We start from the raw sequence: 16657 nt of genomic DNA on the forward strand, positions 1-16657 counted from the left end.
TGCAGCACTGCCTGCAAAATAAACTGGACATCCTGACTCAATTATTTTTCTTAAGAACAAACTATATTAAGTTATCATTAGTGATCAACACAACTACTATAATCTGATCAGCCTTTAAAGAAAATAAAACGGGGGGAGATGTAAATTTGATTATTAGAGAGCTGAGGAAAATAAAAAATAATGCTGAATGAGAACTGCCGATTTGCCCATATAAACTTCGGGTCTTTAGGTTCATTTTTTTTAATGTTCTTCCACTCCTTCCTGCAGTCTGCAGCTCTGAAGGCTAGATGCATTTGAACCACCTTTTCCCATGAAGCCCACCTTGACAGGAACCCAAATTTTTATTTCTTAAAATACGAAACATTGACCAATGGAACCGCGATGAGTGGGAAACCCGTAACGTAGAATTCCCCGGAATTCCTGATGCGTAATTTACAGGCTGGTTCATCGCTCGCTGTTCGGCGGCAGGTCTGTTCCGCCCTGGGCACTCCCGAGCTGCCGGCGCTGCACCCGCACTGCCGGAGGGCCATCTTGCTCCTGTCTGACCCACAGGAAATTAAGTGCACCGAGCCTAAGCCGTGGCCCACCTGAAGACGCCCAGGCGAGGAGTTTTAAAAGTTTTTTTTTTTCGCTTTTCACGCACGACGCCGAAGGGCTCCGCTGCCGGAATCTTTCACGTTCAGCTTCTCTGGCAAGAGAGCCTCACCGAGCTCACCAGCCCGGCACGGCAAGGCGGGAGGACCTACCCCGACCGGGGTCCCCGGGACCCAAGGCCGGGAGTAGGCGGCCGCCCTCGGACGAGCCGCGGGGCAGGGCAAGCCCCGGCTCCCTCCCCGCCGCCCCCGCGCCGCCCCGCACGCCTCCACCATGTTGGCTCGGTGCGCAGCGGCGCGGAGGAGGGACCGCAGCCGCCAGCCCGGCTCCGCGGGGGCCGCCCAGCTCCTCCCCGCGGCCTCCGGTTCGAGCGCGGAGGCGCTGTCCCGGCCGGCAGGCGCGGCGATCCCGACCCGGAGCGCATGGAGGGAAACACGGTGCGGAGGAGGGGCCGCGGTGCCCACCGGAGATCCCGGCCATAGGGGCGGGGAGTCTCCTCCTCCTCCTCCTCCCGCAGCGAGGCTCCAGCTCCCCGCACGCACCGGAGCGCTCGGCTCCCTCCTCCTCGTCCCTCCTCCCTTCCCCTCCTCCCCGCTTCCCTCCCCGGGTCGCCGCGGCTCCGGGAGGAGCGGGGGGGGCTCCCGCTTCCTTCCCTCCCCCCTTCCTTCTCCCACCCGCCACGCCGAGGAGAGGCAGGTGAGGCCCCGGCCGCGTCCCCGCTCCGCCGCCCCACGGGAGCGGCGGCCGCGATGGCGGCGGCGATGGAGGCGCTAGGCCCCGGCCGCCCGCCCCCGGCCTCGCCCCGCCGCCGCGCCCCGGGGGCGGGGGGCGTCCCGCACCCCCGGCCCCTTCTCCTCCGCAGAAACTTTCTCGGCAACTTTCTCCCGTGCCCCAGCTCCTGCCCGCGGGGCCGAGGGGTCGGGCGGGCGGGAGCCGCGCTGGGCTGGGCGGGCTGCGTGGGGCGGGCTGCGGGCAGTAAGTTTGTGGGGGAGGGCCCCGTGACCCCTGCTCGGCCCGGGCCCCTCCCGGCCCCGGCCCGCCGCGCTGCCGCGGGCGCTGCGGGCCGGCTGCTCGGCCCCCGGCGGAGGCGGCGTTCACCGCCCGGGCTGGCGCTCGGCGTGAGCCGCTCCCGAGCGCGGGGACGGAGGATGTAAAAGGGCAAAATTCAGGAGTCGCCTGTAGCTTGGCCTGCGTGGTTTTATATTCTATTAGTTTTTCTTCCCCCCGCCCTACTGTTCTGGTTTATATCCTGTTATCGAGTCTGAAACATGACCGCTGTACGTTTCTGAGTCATTAATTTAGATGTTCAATCATCACACTTCATCAAGGCTCCTTGTCTTCCTTACAATTAGAAAAAAAAATGCGTTGGACACACACAGGCCCCTGTTCCTGCGGAGGCTGCACATAACTTTCTGCTCTCTGTGGACCCGCAGGCTTCATGTGCTTAAACTTGTGTGCTCTGACCAAGGGCTAGTGTGACTTGTCCAGTATTCAGTATTACAAATATGTGAAGTTTATGATATGGTTATTTATTATTTATTTATTATATGAGCTACTACGTGTCGTGTATGCATGTGATTATGATCGTCTTGGCACTGGGAAAACTAGGACAGAAATATTTCTGAAGCTCATGTTGTAAAGGTATATTCAGATGTACCTGCTGGATTTAACCCTAGGCAGAGGCCAGTCATTAATCAAAAATTAGATGTTTGGATTTAAGTGGCAGAATGTTCCAAAACCAGTTTTGAAGGTTGGAGTGTGTTGACAAGTAAATGTATTGGTTTTCACTTAATATAGATAGCTGAATGATTTTTCAGGCAAATTTTGCAAATGAAATTGATCTTAAGTCAGGAGCCAGATATGAAAATTTGCTTCAGAGTCTTTTTCTTTCCTTTTTGGAAAGTAAGCATTGAAGAGGGATAGAATTGCCTTGTCAGTTACCTTTGCAGTACCTCTTTGTAGGTATAGTTCACCCATAGCCATGTTTTTGTTGGCTTCATAGAAGTAAGAACATTTCCTTTTCAAACAACAAAACCTCGCACTTCCACTCTTATTTCTGATGTGTATCTGTAAATTTAGTTATAGCAAGTTCCTACTGAGCATAAGCATAGAGTGGAGACTCTGTGTGTGTTCTGCACAGCCAGGGTGTTGTGGTTAATTTTGGGTCAATGTGGCATCTGTGATGGCAACAGGGACAGCAGCATGGGCACTGTGCTTCCGCTGAATTTCGAAGAAAAAGATCCTGTGGTACCAGGTGCGACAGTAGTTAGTAACAGCAATTGCCAGTAATTAATTATTCCACGTGCTTTATTAGCTTTATTTCTTTAACAGGTGCAGCTCAAATAGAGCTATAATCTCTGTGTGCCTTCAGTCACTCTAATAACTCTTTTGACTGTTAGAAGATTTCAAATAAATTTGGCAGCAGAGGTCTCCCAGGTGAATATTTTCTACAAAATTTCTGGAAGTAAGGAAGCCAGGTAGAACGGTGCATTTAACCTGCACGCCAGAGAGTTCACAGCAGCGCTTACCTCAAGCTGGAAATTGCTGCAGGAAACGGAGCCTCCCTGGTTTTGCTGCTTGCAGAGCTACTGGTCCAGTTTCCAATAGTTATTTAATAACTGAACCCCCGTACCATTCTATCTGGCTATCTGGAATGAGGCTAGTGAGCCCAAGGTAGCTTTAATCTGTATTTTGTATTACCATGAGAGATTTTCAAGGAAATTCTTGTTACTCAACGACAGTTCTTTGGGTACAAAACATATGAGTGGAACTGAAAGTATACTTAAATTGCTGTATTATTTAGAAATAGCTGGAAAAATACTTAATACATTTTTGGTGTGCTGCATACTGTAATAATTCTACTGTAATAGAATTATTGAAAAACTTCACATTATAGGGGTTTTTATCAATATTCATGCAGCAGAGCAGAGAACTATTCTTGTACTCCAAAGAAATGCTCTTTATTTTGTGCTTTGTGCACTTCTGCAGCTCCTGAAGAATGAAATTGTCACTCTGTTCAGTCTGATAAATCATGGCTGTCATGTGACAGCGATGCAAAAGTCTGCAGTGTGGCACATATCAGATTATGTGGTCAAAGTTTACTTTATGAACAAACTGACTGCATGGTTCTACTTTTCCATATGCGCTACCTGTGGACAAAAGCTGTACATTTTCAACAGATAATTCCTTGTGTTCAAGACATTAGTTAAAAGAAATACTTTCTTTCATTCATATTCCCTACTTGCATCCAACTGTTTTGCCGCATAGTTTGATCCCACTTTTCAGTAAGGTACCTTGATGTTAATTTAAAAATTGGTGTCAGTACTAACACAAAAAATGACTTTAGGTACGCGTCCTTACTCTGCTGTGTCGCATCAAGGAGCCTTTTTCAGGCAAGACACGTTCTGTGCATATGTACACAGCCTGTGGTTTCTGTAAAGTCCCCCTGAAAGGTTTCAGGCTTCTGGTGCTGAAAGTCCTGTGCCTGTGGATGGAACAGATTGATCCATGTGGGAGAACTGCAGTTTCTCTACCTACTGTAACAGAATGGGTTAGTTTTTGTCTTGGAGGAGCCACCTCCAAATACAAGTAGGTAACTCTAGTCCCAGGATTTATTCATTTCTGTTCTCCTTGAGAGTGCCAGTAGGAGGCTGTTTTATAGTGATGGATTTTATTATGTGATAATCACTATTTTTTATATTTTTTTTAAGTACTAGCTGCTTTACAATTGCCATATGGGAACTTCTTTCAATCAGTACAGTCCCTGGCTGCATTCACACCAAATGATTAGAGCTACATATAGGGTTCCAGATTGTATCACCGATTGCCAGGTTTTGAAGGTAAACCTGGATAACTTCCCATGTGTATGCTTAGTTTAGTAGAGAAAATATAATACTGAAAAGATGCTGTCAACTAACTGTGGGACAAGTTTAATTTTAGCTTATAAGAGGTCATTCTTACTGCCTTTTGCGTCTATGGGGGTTTGTCCTTGATGGTGCTTGTGCATCAAAACAGAAACTGGCACCAAAGTAATTGAAATGAGTGGGACTGCACCCTTAGGTAAAGTTAACACACATGGCTGATTGCAGGATCAGAGATCAAGATGATAGTAACTTTAATGCTAGAAATTGAGTAAGTAAACACTATTACTTATGCATGAGTTTTGTTCCTTTTAAACACATATTCTTTGAAAATGTAAAGGGTGGCTGGAAAAAGGATAGAAAACGCTCTCTGTCATTTTGGATAGGGAGGGACTGCATAGGGCACTGGGTTCATGCTGTGTCCTGTAAGTCAGCGCACCAAAGCCATGCACAGCTGAATTCAAGCCCTCAAGCTGGACTTCTAGCTAGCCCTGGCTTGTATCCCAGCCCCACAGCTCAGTGGGCTACTGCTGTACAGATCATCACTAACTGCATTTAAGGCTGTGTTGACTGTTGTGGCCAAGACTGGGGTTTTGTTTCTTGACTGTAGTATTAGGTAATGTTATAGGGCATGGTTGGACAATGCTGAGGAAGTCAAACCTCCTCAGCCTAATACAAAATAATTTGTATTTTAGCTTTTTTGAACACTGTTAGTTGTTGAGTAGGGAATTGGATAACTTTTTTTGTTAACCTGGCTGTGTTTTATCTTTTTATTTTTCAAACGCAAATGCTTTTATAGTAATGTTGCATGAGACTTCAATAAGTAACAATATTGACTGCACCTGTCTTAAATGTTTATGTAAATTTTGAATTCTGATGGTGATAGTGAACATCAAATAATTTGTCTTTCAATTTGTCTGAACTTCAGGTAGATGAAAAACTTATATGGCTTAAAATGTTTCTGTGGTTTTCTTCACACCAGAGGTCTAGAAAAGTCTGCGAAAATGAAATGACTCTTCAGAAGTGATGAGCCCTTTTAGTTGAAATTTTAGAGTTATCTAGACCAGGCTTACAAGAATGAATAACTTTGTTTAATTCCATTGACACTGAAGTTAACACACCTACATAAGTAAATCTTTGTAGATCAGGGCCTTTAACTTTGTTTTAGAGAAACTTTCAGGAGAATTTTGTGGCATTAATCACACATTTAAACTCAGTCTTCATATTGGAGGGATTTGATTTAGTAGGGTTAAGTTCCTTTGCACATGCCCAAAGTACTCTGTAGTGTTGCAAAACTGAGACAGTAGTAGTGTTTCATTCATGATGTGAATTTTGGAGTATAAATGCAGTCAGGCCTCAGGTATGCTTCCCGGGACTGACAGCCCCTGTAGAAGAGAAGGGTTGGAGTGGAGGATGGTATTCATGTTCCAAATGTTTGCCCACAGTTCAGGCAAACATTTTCATATTCCATGCAAACTTCAGAAATAAAATAAAGTATCTGGCCTAAAGATTTTGAGATTTCAACCCTACCTAATGGCCTCACAGTTGTAAGAGAAGGCAGTGCTTGTGTGAGGTATTTAAAGAGTAATTAGAGGGTGCTATGGATCTCTTGTGTATTGCAATTGTATAGCTTTATAACTGTTTTGGCAGTCAGCCAGGAAAGGGAGACTTAAAACAAATTAATAGTGAACAATCCAGTTTTAATAAGTTATTTTAAGAATGGTTAGATAACAACATTAATATTTATGCTTGAAGTGTGACAGAGAAAAAACAGGTCTCAGTTGTTATGTGTATCTTCTTGCTTTTCAAGAACATTTAATTGGAAACTAATATCATTACTGACACTTGTAACCACAGAAGAGTAAAAGTAAAACCCTCCAAAGTCCTTCTCTTTCTTTACATACTCTTCCTGTTTCTCGTTGATTTTTACCAGCTCAGCCTGTTCAACATAAATACTTCATTTTGCCAGTAATAGTACCCCAAATCCAGAAGCTAAAAGGCTGCACCAAGGACCCCATGACCACAGGCTTTCCTAATTCTCAGGCTCCCTTCCTGAGCATCCAGTATTGCCCATCATTTCAGATTGTGGGGGCCCATGGGGAACTTCTGGTCTGACTCAGAGGTCTTTGGGCTTGATGGGCTTCTGGTCTAATTTATAAAAACTGGCCTTTCAATAGGCTTGACTTAACATGTGCCTCACAGATGAACAATGCTTTTAAGGTTTTTAAAGTATTCTTCACTGAAAAATGAATATAGAATTAACGTCTAGAAAATATTCTTGTTTTCAAAGTGCACATTTATATGAAACTAGCATTTGTTTGCCAAACTTAGGAAAGAAAACATCAGAACTGAGGTTGAGGGAGGAAATGTAAAAATATATATGAAAGTTCTGTATTTCATTGTAAAGTGTTAAAAACAAATCACCACAATTAGTCATACATCTTTTTAGTGCTCTTGTACCTCCTTTCTTTGCCTTGATTTTGATCTGTTTTTCTGGAGGTCTGCAGTTTGAGATGAAAACCTTATATTACTGATTCCCAAACTGAGGTCTTCAGAAGAATATTAACAGAAAAAATATGTAGTGCTTCAGTTAAAAATTGATCAGACTTAGTCTGTGCGAAACACAGTTAAATGTGACGTTTGTGTCTGAAATTTGTATTAAACAGGGGACTTCAAACATCTTAAAAAAATTACAGATCTGCACCAAACCTAGTAGCAAAGTTCACATTTTAAAAATCTGTAGAGTCACGGCATTTATATTCATGTGAAGACTAAGCAAGGGTGAGATGAAATGGGAGGAAAGCTTATGGTGATAAAAGCAAGTGGTTTGTGTCCTTCCTTTACCTTGAGCTGAAAACAGACCATGCCAGTGGATCATTTTGCGATTTGTGGGGTTTTGTTGATCCCTGGTATTTGATGTTTGTGACCAGCTCCAATTGCAGTAGTTCAGTTGAAACACTTCACGTTTCCTTAGAGGTGTGAACTTGTAATGATGCTCTGATGAGGCTGTGAACATACTTAGTGATGCATCTTAAGGGCTCATAGGTAATCTCTCCTAATAGAAAATCCTGCAATACTTCACTGACAGGTGAATGTGAAAATACATATTTTTGTCTTCTTTTCTCCTAATGCAAATTTATGCAAGGCTTAAATAAGTTTTGCAAGGCAAAGACCATTCTCTGCTCTGTGTGCAGACTAGCCCAGGTGAGTTGTGTACATTCTAAAAAGGAGACTCTTACTGAACGGGGATGGAAGACTTTTAGTTTTCTTGATTGTTTGAGGATTTTTATCCTAAATCTGAACAAAGCTTCTCTTTGATGCACATGTTCTTTAGCTGAAGCCTACTGAAGGAGGAGTTGTTGTAAATCAGACCAGAAGTCTATCTAAGCAAATATCTGCTCTTTTTTTCAATCCACTTCATTCCAGATAAATTCTTAATGACTCAACTAGAAGTTCTTGGAAGTTTAGTTAGAGGCTAATTTTCAGAATGGGTTCTTTGAGCAACAGATGGTAATTCTTATTCTGCCTGTTCAAAATAAAGAGTATTCAGGTTTTTTCCAACAGCAATGTTTTAAAATATGACTCTGCTCTCTGGCTTCTGAGACGTTGATGTGTGAGATTTTTGCCAAAGTATTTTCTTTGGTTTTGTTTTTTTTGAATTCTCCCTGTCATATATTTTTGAGTATAAGTTGCATTATAGAATGACAAAACTCTTAAAGCAAAGAGAGGATGGGCTCGTTTAGCTGATGCTGGTGTTAAATATTTATTTAGTGGATGATTAAAGGTTATAATAGCATTGGCCACATCAGTTTGTCCATACCTAACTGAAAAACATTCACTGGTAAGAGGAAAAGGGTATATTTGTCTCACTGTAGACAGCCATGTTCAATTTTTTTTTCATAGTAAAGTTATTCTGTTCAGGAACACTTAGAGCATAGAGCAAAATCCTATTACTTTGGAAAACAATTATCCATGAAGAAAAGAGAAGGGAAAACAAGGATAATTCCTGAGATGTTACTACTAGTCGATTGGGGAAATTTTCTTAAGTAATATTTGTTTTCTCAAGCCTGAGAAGTAGGCATTGTATTAATATTCTGTAGTTGGTGGGAAAAAAGAGTTATATGTATTTATTTGGTGGGGTTTAAGGGGTCTTTTTTGGCTTTTTTTGCAGTTTTTCTGTGCTTCTGAGTGAGAGAGCAAAATGCAAGTACAAAATTTTCAGCTTCAGATCACACAAAAATTAAATGCTAACTGTATATGGCTAGGAAGCAATAGTAATGTGGGTACCTTTTTTTTACTTTCAAGTACAATTCTGTACTGTATTTTAAGCACAGCTACACACTTAAAACACAATTCATAAATCATAGTGATTGAGGCTATTTAAAGTGATAAGCTTTCAAAATATCTTGCTGAATAATTGCACATTATGTAATTTGCTAAAGATATCAATCTTTTTCATTTTAGGAATTATTTCTTATCTTGTACGCTGGAGAAATCGTAGAACTGATTGATTCAGGCTATCATGATGTACGTAAAATAAGACAAGTGTTAGTTTATAGATGAAAATTTATTTCCCTGGAAACGTTTGACTTGTTCATGCATAGTAGGTGTATTTAAATATTCTGGAATTCATTTGCATTGGTTATGAAATCTAGGGCTCTTTGATTACCTCCCCTTCCCTTTTGCTTAGGTCTGACATATCATCAGAATACTATTTAAATCTGGTGCATACATGGTGAAGTCATAGCCAATATGTGACTTATATTAACAAGCATGACACCTTTGTTTTATATGGTTATTTTAAATTACTATTTTACCTCAGATTTACACTCGGGCTTCTTCGTTCTTTTCCCAAAGAAAGAAGTTGAGCCTTACTAGTCAGTAAACTATATTGACTCTCCATATTAGGTTTACACTAATCCTGTTAGCTTTTTGCCGGGGGCATGGATTCTCTGTGTGTATATTTAATGTAATAGTAAAGTGTCTTAATAATTCTCTTAAGCTATATACATAATTATTTAAGCAATGACACTGCAATTTCTATGCAAGACATTTTTATTTCTTCCTAGTGTGTGTTCAGTGGCATTTGAATGGAAGTTCTGATTGAAACTCATATAAATAACCAGTGTTACATTTTAAAGTACAGATTAATGTGTTGCTTCCTAGATAAGGATATAGAGGGCAGTAATTCTAGTGCAAACCACATTTTGCTTTAAATCTGCTAGGTTTATTTACCGAAGAGAATATTAGCTTTAGTTTGTGAATAATTTTTGGTCACTACAACCTCTAAGGCATTAGAATAGGTAGATCCCATACTTCCAAGTTTTTATTTTCTTTGAAAGTAGAAACAAATCTCTCCTCTGTCAGTTAAACTTGTCTTCCCTAAATGTGTCTAAGATTCTAGTCAACCAGTATCTAGATAACATTGAGGACTGGAATATTCTTTACACTTGCAACAGCTTTATGTTACTTTATATATTTGGGTATTCAAATTCTGATTTCAGGTGGTTATGTATTAGCTCTGCCAGTTTGGTGATTTAAATTTGTTTAAAGTTTTGGTGACTAGCAACATAGTTTGAGTATGTTTTAAAACTCAGTATTGGTTTTCCTAAAAGTAAACCTATGTCTTTCTAGAAATTTCAGTTAATTTTTTTTCTCCACATTAAATATTAAAAAAATGTCATCAGAAGGGTAACTTACTTAGTATTATATATGGTGTGTAGTCAGTCTGTGTATGACTTAATTTGGCTCCATATGTCTGTTGTACTCTATTTTTGCTGTTATACAAATAGAAGTAAACATTGTTTGCTGCATTATGTGCAATACAGTGTAGCCAGGTAACCAGGTAATTTATGTGATGGAATCAAATCATATTTAGGCCAACAGAGATTAACCTGCAAAAACTTCTGAGCCTGTTAATTTATCACAGTGTAAGAAGTTCTTGAGGAAACCCTGATTGCTCTGATGGAAAATTGAAAATTTTGTTAGTGTTACTGCTGCAGGATTTCTACAGCTTGGAAACCATGCCATTAAACTGTTGCTTCTCTTAAAATTCCTAGATTTGATGGATTTTTGCTTTTCCCTCGAGTTCCCCTGAAACTGAAAGCCAAAGCAGATGCAGATAATACAGTTTTACAGTCAGAATATCTGAATGGGATCATTCTCTTTAAAAACATTGCCATGTAAAATAACTTCTCACATGCTTTAAATTGAAATGGAAATTAGATTTTTTTGATTTTTTGAAAGGTTTGTTTTAGGATTATTTGTTTGTCTGGGACATTTTTTGGCTAATTAGGAACTGGAAAATCTGAACCGGTTTTTATTCACAGATGTTTTAGCGTCGCTATTCTAGGATGTGATCCTTTTTCACACTGAAGTCAAGTGCAAAATTCCCCTTGACTTCAGGGAGAGCTGGATTAGCTGTACACAAAAGAACTAAATCATCCTCTGGGATAAGTGGAGGCAACTCTATTGAAGTAGACTTCATTAGAGTATAAAATGAAGACAAAAAAATGTTGCCTGCCTTAACAGGCAGTGAAATTGGATCTGTTAGCTCAAACAGCTAGGTTAATTTAGCAGTTGAATCAAAGATTTTAGCCCTTTTTTAGTTAGTTTGTAGTTATATTACTTCACTGCATTGAGCAGTGAATAACATATGTCACTTAATCTTGACTACAAATATTTTACAGAAAGGAGAATCTCTTTATGAACCTTTTTTTGTGGTGTAAGAATGATCACTTGGTAAATGGTAAGCAAACTTTTGAGGAGTTTATCCTTAAGCAGATGAAAGGAATCTGTTTGAATTGCTGTTTAAATCTAGGCTTTATATGACAATTTGTGTGAGGTCTGGGGAGCCTTGTTTGTATTTTCAGCCTCAGGCTGGCATCTTGAGTGTCTTTATGTAGTCTTGCTGAAGTGAGAAGTGAATAATTCATTTACACCAAAAATTGAACTGGATGTTATCTCCTGTGTTTACTGGTGGTGTCTGGAGTAATCCCATTGAGTTCCACAGAAGACAGTAGTGCCTTTGGCATCTTCCACTAATGCTTTACACAACAGTATCTGCTTTGTGTACCCTAATGGTGAAGAAATAATATTTGACAAATGAACTCAAATGTAGTGATTACGTATGTAGTAACTTTTATACTTCTCATAAAATGTATCATTTGCACTCTTGCATATCAAGTTTTTCTTCTGGTGCTTCTGGTATCTGTTGGAATCAGGAATTAATTCGACTGTCTGTGATGATTATGACCTGAGCAATTTCTGTATGGGTTTCTTGTAATTCCTCTTTGAAATTTCACAAGGGGAAGGGGGATGGGAATATTGTAATCTCCTTAGAATAATTTGAGAATGAGCCCTTAAATGCTGCCCCGCATTTCTTTATTAACATTTCAGAGGTTAATAAAATCTGCTCCCTAGGAAGCTTCACAGGGCTCTTTGCTGTTTAGCATACATAGCTCTGAAAAAAAATCCTCCTCAAATAACTGTTACTGCAATATTTGGCTGGTGTTAAGGGGTTAAGTAGTAAACTTAAACTCTCTGAAACACTTGAAATGCTAAATTTACAAAACAAGACACCAGAACTGTTTTAAGATTAGTCATAGTTAGGAAGCTTATTGAAGCACCGGCATCTTCCTGGATACATCCTGTACTTTTGTGTCTTCAGCATGCCTCATCTATTCATGGTCCTGACTGCTTTTTGGTTTTTAGAAACTCTTGCTGCAACTTCTTTGTGACTGAGATGCATTGTCAATCAGTCCAGTCCTCCCCATGCCAGCCAACTGCCCCCTTAATGCAGCAATTCACTTGGATGAATAGTGCTCATACTTTAAGGAGACAATTGTCTACCAGAGAGAGAGTGCCAAGTTGATTTAACTTGGTATGGGTGTGAAAGAGTTTTTAAATGGGTGCTGTCAGCTAGCATTGGCCCAGAGCACTAGTTGCTTGAAAATTGTGATAATTGTTATAATCTGATTTCACATCAAAATTTGTTCAAAATATTTTAGTCAATCATTAGGCTGCAGAGAGCATTAGTACCCCAGAAGTGGTTGTCAGACAGTCACCCGTGGCCTGTCAGAACTGTAGCAGACGTGTCCTGGCTGAATGTACAATACAGCTTTTAAAATGGACTCCTTTTTGGCAGTACATCACTAAATTGGTGAAAGAATACAGGATTTATGTTGTAATCTGCTCTTCCAGTTCCATTTAATGCCACAGCGTGTGTTTGAAAAACTTAGTTGGGTGTATAATACAGTGTAAAACCACAACTGTAGCCTGTCATTACTGTAGTGCCTACAGAGCTGAGCTACTATTTAGCCAAGCCAGCTACTTGGATTATCCATTACCTGGAATTGTGTGAAAATGGACAGAATTTATGAAAATTGCATTGCTGCTTTGGTGACTAAAATTTTTTGATACATTTTTAGTTTTAGTGCAGGTTGAAATGATGCATACCTTCTAGGTACACCATCACTTGAGTACAGAGGGTTTAGTGCTGTGCTTGATAGTGTAAGGATCGACTTTTCTTAAGCATAATTTGGGCCCTGATATTTCTTCACTGCACTTTGGAGGGGAAGAGAGAGGGTGAAAAAATTAAGAAAAAAACGTGTGGAGGAGATGCTTCCTGAAATTCCTCATGTTTCTTTTTCAGGGAGGCCAGGAAATCTGAGAAAATAAGTTATTTCTGTCAAGAGCCTGACAAAATATGGTTATTATCCTAAATGTGTAGAAAGGATGCTGTTAACAAAATACTCAGTTTAAAGGAGAGAAAATTTCTTAGGGGCATGGCAGCGAGTAGTGAGTATATTTGGGGGCAGGGAGGAGGGTGTTTTCCTTGCTTCTCTGAGGTCATTAGGCCATTACAGCTGCAACAACATTGCTACTAGCTGACATACATTTGTGGAGAAAAAAGAAGCATTGTTGTTTCAGAGCCTGGCTGGAATAATAATTTGTTAAGCAGTGCTGTTAGTTGTTTTAGGGACAGTTTGTTAAGCAGAGATTGTTAGTTGTTTTAGGGACATCTCCATCCGTAGATGTGCAACTGTTAGTAAGTGTATTGTAGACATCAAAAAAACCACCAAAACAAAAGCTTAGATTGGAGAAGATGAGGAACAGGAGCTAGAATAATTTTCAGATATGAAAGACAAGATGCTGATTTGGATCTGTCAGCATAGCATGGAGAAGAGATCATGTTTAACCACCTTGTGTGATGAGATTGGCTGGGTAGATGAGAGAAGAGCAGTGAACATTGTTTATCTTGTCTTCAGTGAGGCTTTCGTTGTTGTCTCCTGTAGCATCCTTTTAAACAAACTGATAAACTTCATGCCAGGTGGGTGAACAGTGAAAGCAGCTGGAAACTGTCTGATCTGATGGGCTCAGAGGGTTGGCATCAGTGGCACAGCGTCACAAGTGGCTCAAAAGCTGGTGGCCAGTCACTAGCAGTGACTGGGGCTCAGTACCGGGGACAATTCTGTGTAACACATTTGCTACTGACCTGAGGGTCCCACAGAGGTGCAACCTCACCAAGCTTGCAGGAGGAACTGATAGACCAAAGAGGATTGTGCTGATATCCAGAGGGACATTGACAGAGGAATTGTCTGATAGGAGACTCCAGAAATTCAGTAAAGGAAAATCCAGTGATCCTGGGGAGGAACAACTCCAGGCTCCAGTATGTGGTAGGGTCCAATCAGCTGAGAAGAAAGTGCAGAAAAGGACCCTGGAGTCCTGGTGGGAAAGATTTGTGTGAGCCATCAATGTGCACTTGCAACGAAGAAGGCCGGGAGTGTTCTGGATACATTAGAAGTCAGGCCACGCTTCTAGTGCTGTGTGCTTCTGGGCTTCCCTGTACAAGGGAAACACGGATATACTGAAGAGACTCCAACAAAAGGCCACAAAGATGACTAAGAGTCTGGAGAATTTCTCTTATGAGGAGAAGCTGAGAAAGCTAGGATTACTCAGCCTGGAGAAAAGAATGCTCAGGGGCACCCTATGTGTGTAAATAACCTAATGGGGTGGAATAAAGAGGATAAAGTCAGGCTGCTCTCCCTAGCTTCCACTGATAGTGAATGAAGTAATGGGCACAAATTGTAATACAGGAAATTCCATTTAAACATCAGAAAAAAGAGAGGTTTTTTATGTTAAGGGTGATAGATTGCTGGAACAGGTGGTCCAAAAAATGTTTTGGATTCTCCATCCTTGGCAATAACTGAAAACCCAGCTGGACACAGCCCTGAGCAAGTTGCTGTCATTGACATGCTTTGAGCAGGGGGGTTGGGGTAGGCATCCTCCAGATGTCCCTTCCAGTTTCAGCTGTTCTGTGATTTTCAGTAAATTATTTAAGAGGGCCAAACCAGTAAGTGTGGCAGTTGAAATGAAACTAAATACAGGTGTTGAAAGGCAGAATATTTTTCTTTGTATTCACAGACAAGTTTGTTTGTTTGTTCTTCCGAGCTTTTTTTTGACAGCTTGGGAAGAGGGGAAAGAACTCTTTGCAACTGCGTTGTTCTGTTGGGTGTCTTAGCTTTCTGCTATTAATACCAAGGCTGTGTATGGCTTTATTGTCAGCTGTGTCCTCTCACTCCTGCAGCAGCAGTGAGGCTACTGTTAGCTTTCCTGCTGCCCAGAACACTGAGCACCACCAGAGGCTTTAAGACAAGGAAAAGTTTTCATCTCATATCTGGAAAGATGTTTTCTCAACATCTGTAATTAGGGTATTTTTTTTTTTCTTCTTCATAATGTAAACACTATGCTTGCTCCAATGGTCTTTTTACCAATCTTTATGGTGTTTTTTAACTTTTTTTTCTCCTTACATTTGATTTAAACATACTGAATTGATTCACCCATGCTGCTCTTCTGTTGGTATTAGAGCTACAGGCTTCTATTAGACTGATGCAAAATACAGAGGTGAAGGAGTTGAAGCAGTTGCATATGGATTTAAACCCTCTGTTATGTGTAGCTGTAACATCCTGCCAGTAGAAATACGGTCACAATGAACCTAGCATTTGATCTTGCACCACAGAAAGCACTTCATCCGTTTGTAAGACTAATTTTCAACTCTTTGTCTTGGATGTGAGTTAAAAGAGATGAAAGTTGGCACTATGTTGAAGAAGATTTGTGTGAATGAAAACCTGAAACTTAAATGGCGCTTAAAAACTTTGTGTTGTAAAACTTCAACTTCACACAAAATCGCTGAGCCTAAAAACACTTGTGTACATTTTTTAGTCCTTATGTCGAGTTGCCTGCTTGTTGCTTGTAATTTCCACAGAAGTTCTCAGATCCAGAAAGATGTTAAAAGTTTTATTTCTCTTTAAATGCTGTCTCATTTGCAAATGAGTAAGTGTGTCTTCACAAACTCATTTATATTTTCTGGTTTAGGAAAGGAAATTAGGACAGCTATTACATAGTTGAATGGCCACTGCTGCATAGGAGCATATATTTATGGAACATATATTTACAGACTGTAAAGATGAGAGTGACTTTTTGATGCAATGAAATATTTGTAGTATTACTGTTACAGTAAATGTTTATCACGTACTGCTCTCCCTAAAGATAATGCTTAAACTTTCTATTGAAAAAATGAGAACCACTTTCATATATTTAGGAACAGTGCCTGCTCTGCACTTTAGAAGTACAGCTTTCCAAACAGCAAGCAAGCAAGGATCATTGTACTGTAGTCAGTAAGCAACAAATATAACACCTAGCTGAGATCTAAATCCGTGTGTGTGTGATCTATAGTGTCCTCATCTGTATGTGACACTATTTTTAAAAAAGGCTTCAGGACGGATCTGGGCAAGCACAGATTACTAAGCCTGACATCTGCTCCAAGTATATCAGTGAAAATAATAATAATGAAACTAACATGGATAAACATGATGTATTGAGGAAGAGTTAGAAGCCTGCTGTGAAGGGATGTCATGTTTTGCAAACTCGCTGGAGGTTTTTTGAAGGCAAGTACATGAATAAGCAGGATCTGACAGAAGTGGTTCCCTTGGATGTCCAACAAGCATTTGACAAGGGCCACCACCAAAGAATTTTTGAAGAAACAAGCAGGCACAGGATAGGGGGAAAGGATTTTATGCAGTTAAATTAATGACTAAAATATAAGAGAAGGGTTGGAGTAAATAGAGTAGAGAGGGGCCTCAGGTAATCATTCTCCAGGGTTATGTTAATGGAGCATGTTCAAGTTAATAAGGTGTATGGAA

The 16657-nt window shown here is 40.7% G+C and overlaps 1 protein-coding gene across 2 annotated transcripts in view; it reads left to right on the top strand.

The window, feature by feature from the left end:
- The first annotated feature begins 879 nt into the window (after positions 1-879).
- The window catches only part of YES1 (YES proto-oncogene 1, Src family tyrosine kinase), a 50406-nt gene continuing 34628 nt past the window's right edge, over positions 880-16657 (top strand). The window contains exon 1 of one of the 2 annotated variants that reach the window (XM_074549298.1): positions 880-1031. The gene's annotated coding sequence lies outside the window, so the exon portion shown is untranslated. Of the gene's footprint in view, positions 1032-1051; positions 1291-16657 lie in introns of those variants that run through there. The other variant, XM_005490723.4, reaches the window with a different exon arrangement.

Source organism: Zonotrichia albicollis, chromosome 1, assembly GCF_047830755.1.
Source record: "Zonotrichia albicollis isolate bZonAlb1 chromosome 1, bZonAlb1.hap1, whole genome shotgun sequence".
Classification (NCBI taxonomy): Eukaryota; Metazoa; Chordata; class Aves; order Passeriformes; family Passerellidae; genus Zonotrichia; species Zonotrichia albicollis.